The sequence below is a fragment of the Condylura cristata genome, unplaced genomic scaffold (assembly GCF_000260355.1).
Source record: "Condylura cristata isolate star-nosed mole 26May11 unplaced genomic scaffold, ConCri1.0 scaffold00037, whole genome shotgun sequence".
Classification (NCBI taxonomy): domain Eukaryota; kingdom Metazoa; phylum Chordata; class Mammalia; order Eulipotyphla; family Talpidae; genus Condylura; species Condylura cristata.
The window spans coordinates 4105225-4113827 of NW_004567138.1; the positions used below are offsets into that span (position 1 = coordinate 4105225).

General features: G+C 46.9%; 1 long non-coding RNA gene across 1 annotated transcript; it reads left to right on the forward strand.

Annotated features, from left to right (window-relative positions):
* Positions 1-338: 338 nt before the first annotated feature.
* LOC105854401 lies at positions 339-2608 on the forward strand. The gene is made up of 3 exons (XR_001146083.1): positions 339-515; positions 634-724; positions 2524-2608. It is a non-coding gene; the product is annotated as an uncharacterized LOC105854401 (long non-coding RNA).
* Positions 2609-8603: the final 5995 nt, after the last annotated feature.

Below are 8603 nucleotides of genomic sequence, written 5' to 3' on the forward strand. Positions count from 1 at the left end.
GCTTTGCCGGCACCGGGCACCGCCTTGATCTCGAGTCACCTTGCGCGGCCGCTGTCACCGCGGACCCCGAGCCCCCGGGCATGCGAGGTGGGCAGGCGTGGCCCACGGAACGCAGTGCGCCTGGGTGGAAATGCTGCTCGCCCCCTCCCTACCCGCCCCGCTCGGGGCTGGCGGCGGAATTTTAAGACCTTTGTGGTGGTCGGAGGGTTGAAATTGATCTGTGCTTGTACCACGGAAAGAGTGAGAGGGAGAGAGAGAGAGAGAGAGAGAGAGAGTGTGTGTGTGTAAACAGTGCTCTGCTTCCTTTCTTCCTCTTCTCTTATCATGGGAGGGCTGTCAAGTGGGCTGGGAGGGTCATTAACTCTTACATAAGAATTTAATAGCAACGGATTCAGTCGTCCTGCCTGCCAAATGCCTCCCTCGCTGCCAGGGCGGAGGAAGTGGGAGAATCAGAATTATTCTGGGTGGCTCAACAAGTGTTTATGAGGCGCCGATGGTGTGCCAGGCATTTGGAGGTACGAAAGTCTTAAATTCAGAGTGGGGGGAGGGGCGGGCAGAGGAGGGCACTTTCGATTGTACGTAATTGTGGAAACTTAGTCCTTGGTAAGTTCACTGAATGTCTACCCTGTGCAGGGGACGATGGGAGACGCACGTGAACATGAAGGAAGTAATGCTCTCTGCACTCCAAGTTCACACCACGGTGGGAAAGAGAGCAGGGAGACAGGTAGGATGCGCTATGGTGGCAGACAGGTGGTAAAAGAGAAGCTCAGTTCTGTCTCCAGCAGGGTCCGCCTTATGGACTTTCAGTGCAGCTCAGCTCGTCCTTCTCACCCCCGTGGTGTTTCAGGACCACATCTGAAAGGCCAGTGGCACTTTTTCTTCCTCCCCATTCTTACTGTCAAAGCCTACTTCTTCCACCCACTCATTCCTATATTTAACATGTGCGCTGAGCATCTATTGTACACAGACCCTGTCCAAGGCTCTTGCGATCATGTTGCTGAACAAAAGAGGCAAAGGACCCTCCCTGGTGGGCAGCACTGCAAGCAGCAGCAGTTGCTTCAGTGGGAGTTCCATCCCTCACCGGAGGTGACCCACATGGCGCAGCAGACCACTCCTGACCCGCCCACTGCTCCCCTCAGCAGTGTACTTTGTCGATCTGCCTGTTCTGCTCCCCACTCTGTCTCTGGTGAATCCTCTCACCGCCCCAGCACCCAGCTCTGTATGAATAAATCAATAAATCTTAAAAAAAAAAATACTCCCAGAAAGAGGCAAAATTAACAGCTCCCTGGGCCAAGCGATTTAGTTCTGTGCCTGTCTCCTAACCTTTGGGTGACAGAGACATCCTTAAAATTCCTCCTTTGCCTTCTGTAATCACTCCCATATTCAGCTTCCAGATCAATTTTTCTTAATTTTTTAAAATTTTACTGTGCTCATGCATACTAGTCCCTTGTCCAAAAAACTCTCCTAGTAATCAGGCCGTGCCCTCGCTAATATTACTTTCTCCGTTCCTGAAATTCTTCACATCATCTGGGACACTTTCATAAAGATTCCATCTCAGTGTTTTTGTTCTGAAATTTCCAACAGTGTGATAGAAGGAGGTTGAATTGTGACTCCCAGAGATATATTCAAGTTCTAATAACCCCCGGTATCTCTGAATCTAACCTTTGTCTTTGGAAATATGGTCTCTGTAATTATGTTAAAATGAGTTCATACTGAGTTGGGGCGGTATTTAAATGCAATGACTGATATCTTTTTATAAGGGAAGGGTGACTTGAGCCCACATACCCAGAGAAGGAGTGAAGTGGAGACATATAGAGTGATGCAGTTATGAGCCAAAGAATGTCGAGAATTTAAGGAACTACTAGCAGCTAGAAAGGGGCAGGAAAGGAGTCTTCCAGCAAGTCATCCAGGGGACCATCACCTAACCTTGATTTTGAACTTCGACCCTCCAGAACTATGAGAGACGTTTTGTTGTATTACACCACAGTTTAGAGTAATTTATTACAGTCATAAGAAATAAACACAGGAATTCTTTCTGTCCCCCACCACCTTTGCTCTTCACCCTTACCCCCCAGTCCGTTTTTTCTCTGCCATAACATAAAAGGCTTGAATGCCTGATGAGGAGTTTTCAGCTTTATTCTAAGAGCAATGAGAACTGAATGAAAGTTTGGTGTTTGGAGCCAGGCACTGACACATTCAGCGCACTCTCAAGAATGACTCATAAAAGACTGTCTTCCACCCAGATGAGAGGTGGTGATGGCATGAACACAGCCAGAGACAGTGCGAACAGCACAAACAACTTGTAGGACTTACTGCACAGACAAGAATGGAATGTCAGCAGCCAATAGGCTGAGAGGATGGAGAGAGGCAAAGAATGACAGGTGACCAGGGAAGGTGCTGAAGCATGGTGGCTCATGATACATGTGGAATTTGGTGTTGCTGGCTAAATAAATGGTTGCCCTTGGTTCTTTGCTGAGTGGTCCTGTTTTTTCACTTTTCCAACCCCTCTCCCCCTTATCCCAGATTGGTCCTCCTGTCTCTTTAAGAAGGGTTTACTCGGCCCTCCCTGGTGGCACAGCGGGTTAAAGCACTGGACTGAGAAGCTAAAGCCACTTCCGCATGAGTTCGATTCCCGCCTGCCCCGGAGGAGACCACATGGTGCGGCAGACCTCTCCTGACCCGCCCGCTGCTCCCCGCTGCTCCCCTCAGCAATGTACTTTGTCTATCTGCCTATTCTGCTCCCCACTCTGTCTCTGGTGAAGCCTCTCACCGCCCCTGAGCCTCAGGCCTGTACCCCAATTCTGTACGCACAAATAAATAAATCTTAAAAAAAAAAAAGAAGGGTTTACTCAATGTGTGTTCTTCAAAGCAGCTTTTAGACTTACTGCATTTGGGGTGGGTTTGTTTGTTTGTTTGTTTTAAGATGTATTTATTTATGCATACAAGAACTAGGGTACAGGCCAGAGGTGTGGGGGTGGGGGCAAGAGGATTCACCAGAGACAGAGTGGGGAGCAGAAAAGGCGGATTTACTGAAATACACTGCTGAGGGGAGTAGCAGGAGAGACAGGTGAGGTCTGCTATGCCATGTGAGTCAGCTCCCTGGCCGTGACTCAAACTCATACCACAGTGGCTGGCAATGGCTTGATAGCATTGAAGATTTTAACCCCTGTGCCATCAGGGAAGCTCATGGGATGATATCTTTTTAGAGTTGGAAGGTGACCTTCAGGGTCTTCTGGACCTTCTGCATCCCCAGTGTTGTGATCCCTCTGCTTGAGTGTGTCTGGTGACAGAGTGGCCATTGTTGACTAACTCTGAGCTAAAGTTCTACATTCAGAGAAGCCCTCCATGAAGAATCTGCCCCGGCCTCCCCTCTCCCAATGTGTTGAGGGTGTGACTCTTGGAATGAGACTGTCTGGTTGGAGCCCTGAAACTTCCCCTTTCTGAGGAAGAAACATGTATTAACTCTTCAGGCCCTTGATTTCCTTGCTTGTAAATAGGGTGATGGTGGCAATAGCACAGGAACCTACTTCGGAGGGTTGTTATGAAGATAAGGTGAATTAATACCTGTGAAATGCTCATCACAGCATTGAGTAGAAGCTGGCACATCCCTGAAGTCATGCCAGTGGCTGCAGAATGGCTTCATTTTTCACAGGTCATAGGGAATCCCAGAAGCTGCTGTGTGGAAGAATCATGAAGCTGTTCTGTACGAATGAGACTTAGGAAAGAGAGAGCTGCTCGGGTTTCTGAAAACCTTCCAAGGCCAGCCCAGCTTCTAGGTTCTATTAAGGGCAAGCTGCCCTCCTGCTCTTAGATTCAACAGTGAGGATCAGTCTCAATGTGACCGAGAAAAGCCTGGGCAGGGGGTCACACAACCTGGTTTCAAATTCCAGCTCTACCAAGCCCCATGACCTTGTTGCCTGTTTCCTGACTTCTAAAAATGGTGGTTGAGGCCCTCCCTGGTGGCACAGCGGGTTAAAGCACAGCACTAAGAAGCTAAAGCCGCTTCCGCTTGAGTTCGATCCCTGACTGCCCCGGAGGTGACCACATGGCGCGGCAGACCTCTCCTGACCCGCCCGCTGCTCCCCTCAGCAGTGTACTTCGTCGATCTGCCTGTTCTGCTCCCCACTCTGTCTCTGGTGAAGCCTCTCAACGCCCCTGAGCCTCTGGCCTGTACCCCAGTTCTATATGCACAATAAATAAATCTTTAAAAAAAAAAAATGGTGGTTGAATCATAGCTATCATGCTGTGCCAGGAACAATTAGGCCAGGGTCTGACACTGGCTAAGGGTCAAATAAGCATCAGGTGGTGGTCTTGTCATTGTCACCACTATTGCTGTTATTTGTGGGTCCAGGACAGTGTTCAGTGAGTCTGGGTTCCTCAGCATGACTCACTAGATGTGACCCTGTTGTGTTCCTTAAGTGCAATGAACAGTGGTCATTAAGACAATCCCCAGGAGGATAAGCCCTCAACCACCCCATGTCCACCAGCTCTCCCAGGAGCCCCTAAGTGCAAATTATACATCCTAGACCATGAAGGCTCTTCAGGCCAATTTGCTAGGAAATGATGGGGTTACGGCCTTCCAGGGCCCTTCCCTAAAAAAATAAAAGAGGCTTCCCAAGGTCTAGAGGGAAGGCTGTGGGAATCCCAGCCTCAGCCAGTTGGTGAACAGAAACCCAAATAGTTATTCACCCAAGAAAGACTCATAGGCTACAGAACAGATATTTGAAATGAATGGACTTGTTGAGAAGAATCTGTAACTTTCGAATGTACACATGCTTGATTTAATCCTTATCCCTGGCTATATAATTAAAGTAAAGCAGAAAATTCCAATAAGGGGTAGGGGGTTGGGGGAAGTGCTTTTCTCCAGTTTAGCAAGGAAGGTTCTGAAAGCTAGATAGCCAATGTCCCATTCTGCAGTCAGTTTGAGGAAAAAGAGGCTCAAGCGAGACAAGGTAGCTTGCTGAAGTTTTGCCATGTAGTAAAGACACACCAGAGAGCCAGTCTAGCCTAGAAAAGCTCTGTATTAGTGCTGAGCTGTGGAAATATTGGTGACTCTCTTTTCAACCTGGTGAGGGCCTGGCATTCTTTTCATCCATTGGGGATACACAAAATCCTCAAACTTGACCTACTAACACTGCACTCTAAACACACCTCAATCTATACACTCTACTGGGAAGCGTCTTTTTTTTTTTTTTTTTAGGGAAGGGCCCTGGAAGGCCATAGCCCCATCATTTCCTAGCAAAATGGCCTGAAGAGCCTTCATGGTCTAGGATGTATAATTTGCACTTAGGGGCTCTTGGGTCTTGGGAGAGCTGGTTGACATGGGGTGGTCGAGGGTTTATCCTACTGGGAAGTGTTTGTTAATAGAAGTTTACTTTAGAAACTGGAACTATCATGGGTTCTGAAGAACCGGCAGATACCTGAAAACAAACACCCTCAGGGACTCTGGAGTCATCTGATTTGGTTAGATGAAGCCCCAAAGCTATTTCAGTGAGAAGTGGGCCACCAGACTGATGTAAATACTGCCAGTGTCTTAAGTCGACAGAGGGTCAGGAGGAATGATGGAGCATACTCAAATAAGAGTCTTTTCATAAGTCTAGTTTAAAAGCTGCTTCTCTCAGCCTAGGCTGAGACCAATGACCTTGGAATCTCAGTGGCTCTAAAAACATGGTTTTCTCCCTCATTCACAAGACTTGTTCATCACAGCCTGGTCGTGACTCAGCTCTGATCATTTTCACTTCGAGGCCCAGGCTGATGAAATAGCGCTTACCAGGGGCCGCGCCAAATTGGTGGCAGAAGGGAAAGAGAAGGTGGCAGACTAAACCATGGCTGTTCAAGCTTTGGCTCAGAAATGGTACCAGTGGCTTCTCAGTTTTCTGTGGGCAGGTTACATGGGCATGTCAAACATCAGCAGGTAGGGAAAAGTCATTCTCCCCCAGGGCGGGTGAGATGTGATAAAATAAGAAATCTACACACACACACACACACACACACACACACACACATTGGTGTCAATCTATTTTCAGGGCTCAAAGCTCTTGTGATTAGAGCACATGGCATGTTTTGTGACAATATTTGGGTTTTTTCCTTCATTCCTAAAATAGATCCAGAGGTTGAAGGTGAAATGAGATGACATTTGGAAAGCTTCAAGATAACACAGGATGATGGCTGGTTGCTAAGGAAACCAACCACCACACACCATCGCTACCTGGATGGGGAGAGGAATGGGACTGCAGGTTGAACCAATCACCAACAGCCAACAATTTAATCAATCAGCCTTATGTATTAAGGCCACCATTAAAATTTTAAAAAGATGTCTACCTGGTGGCACAACAGGTTAAAACACAGCAATCTGAAGCTACCAGCAGGCACCTCAGCTCCAGTTTGATCCCCAGCAACCAGGGAGGTGACCCACGTGGTGCAGCAGACCTTCCCTGTCTCACCCGATGCTCCCCTCAGCAGCGTATTTCAGTCAACCTGCCTGTTCTACTCCCCACTCTGTCTCTGGGGAATCCTCTCACCGTTTCCGCACCTCTGGTCTATACTCCAGTTCTGTGCGCATAAATAAATAATTTTAAAAAGAAAAAAAAAGGTAAAAGATGAGATTATAGGGGCATCCAGGTGGGAGTGTATGAGGAGGTGCCAGGAGGGTGATGAGCCCCGAGGACACGGGAACTCCCCAACCCTTCTCTAAACCCTTCTCCCTTGCCCTATGCCTCTCTTCCATCTGGCTTTTCCTAAGTTGCCTTCTTTTATGATCTATCAGTAATTGAGTGAGTAAACTGTTTTCCTGAATTCTGTTGTAACAAATTCTGGAACCAAAGGAAGGGCTATAGGAACACACAGTGATTATCTAGACTTGCGGTTGGTATCTGAGAATGTGGGGATCTTGTGGGACTGAAACTGTGGCATCTGACAGTAACACCAGGTGGATCGTGTCTGAAGGAATTCAACTGCAGAACACTCAGTGGGTGTCCCCTGAGAATCAGAGAACTCTTGGATGAGGGGAGAGAAGCCCACACGTTTGCAGTATAGAAGTATTCAGTCTCTGGCCTGCACCCCAGTTCTTGCATGCATGCATAAATAAATCTTTTTTTTTTAAGTGTTGGTGAGAAAATTTCCTTTTAAAAAAATATTTATTTATGCATACAGAACTAGGGTTCAGGGCAGAGGTACAGGGGTGGTGAGAGGATTCACCAGAAACAGAGTGGGGAGCAGAACAGGCAGATCAACAAAATACACTGCTGAGGGGAGTAGTGGGCAAGACAGGAGAGGTCTGCTGCACCATGTGGGTCACCTCTGGGGCATGGAGATCGAACTTACACTGAAGCAGCTGTACCCAGCTGGCCTTGCTGCATCCTAACCTACTGTACCACCAGGGAGGGCCATAAATAAATCTTTTTTTAAAAAAGAAGTATACAGTGAGTAGTGAGCACGCTGGAAATGCAGTGGATGTTTCCCTTTACAAAAAGGTTCCAATCCACCCACTACAAAAACTTTACCTATTGGACTAGTTAACAGCAGCCAACACTGACTGCTTACCAGGCACAGCTCTGTTATTTAGTTCTCCCAATATCCACAGGGGTGCATGCTGTTGTTGTCAAAATCTGTCATTATACTAATCAGTGAAAATAAACAGAAAATACCAGTAACTATTCAGGGTAACTGACCTAGGAATGGTGGGTGAGTTTTGATTGCACACACAAATTGGGGTACGCATTTACTGGCTTTCCTAAGGGTGATAATGGGTTTGCCCTGACTCATCTATATTTTTCTGGCACCAAAAATAAGATAAAGCCATAGAAATCCTAGTCTGCTAGTACAAGTCTTGGCAGTTTAATGCAATATGTAGCTTCCAAAATACAGTCGCAAACTACTGGGGAGACAGAGAGAAAATAATTCTTTCAATGGTTGTGATGTAGGATATGGGTAGAGGAAAGGGCAGAGATATTTGCAGAGGTTGTTGACTCATAGTAATGTGGCGGGAAAGGCAAACTCGATGTCAGAACCACTGTGATTTGCTTTCCAGCTCTGTAACTCACTTGCTATCTTATTCTTGGGTGTTCAAGCTTTGGGTCTTGTATTTAAAGTGAGTATAATAATATCTCACAGGATTGAGATTTCAGAATAAGTGAGGTACTGTATGTCAGATGTCTGGCTCATTCTATAATGTCACCTACAGAAAAGGCTTACTGCAAATAGCGATTGTTTTTGTTACTATTACTGTTGTTGAGGAAACTATAGAATTTTGGATGAATATTTGTGGAAAAGATTGGAAGATAATGCAGCTCTGTGCTGTAGGTAGCTAATCAGCTATTGTGGGCTGGAAGGATTGGTCCTGGGAAAAAAACAGACGCTGAAGATAAAGCTAGGAAGGAACTACCCAGTGGAGATGTGAGGAGGATCTGAGTGGGAAACTTGGAGGGACAGTGATGAGCAAGAGAGGCTTCAGAAACATCTCTGAGTGAAATCTGTCTGTATCACAAGACATAAAGCCATCTTGCTCTTCCCTCCTCTGAACAGGTCCAGATGCTGACCAGATCAGGGTCCAAGTTCTCTAGTAATGCACAGACCCAAAACCTAGCCTCATAAGCTGTGATCTA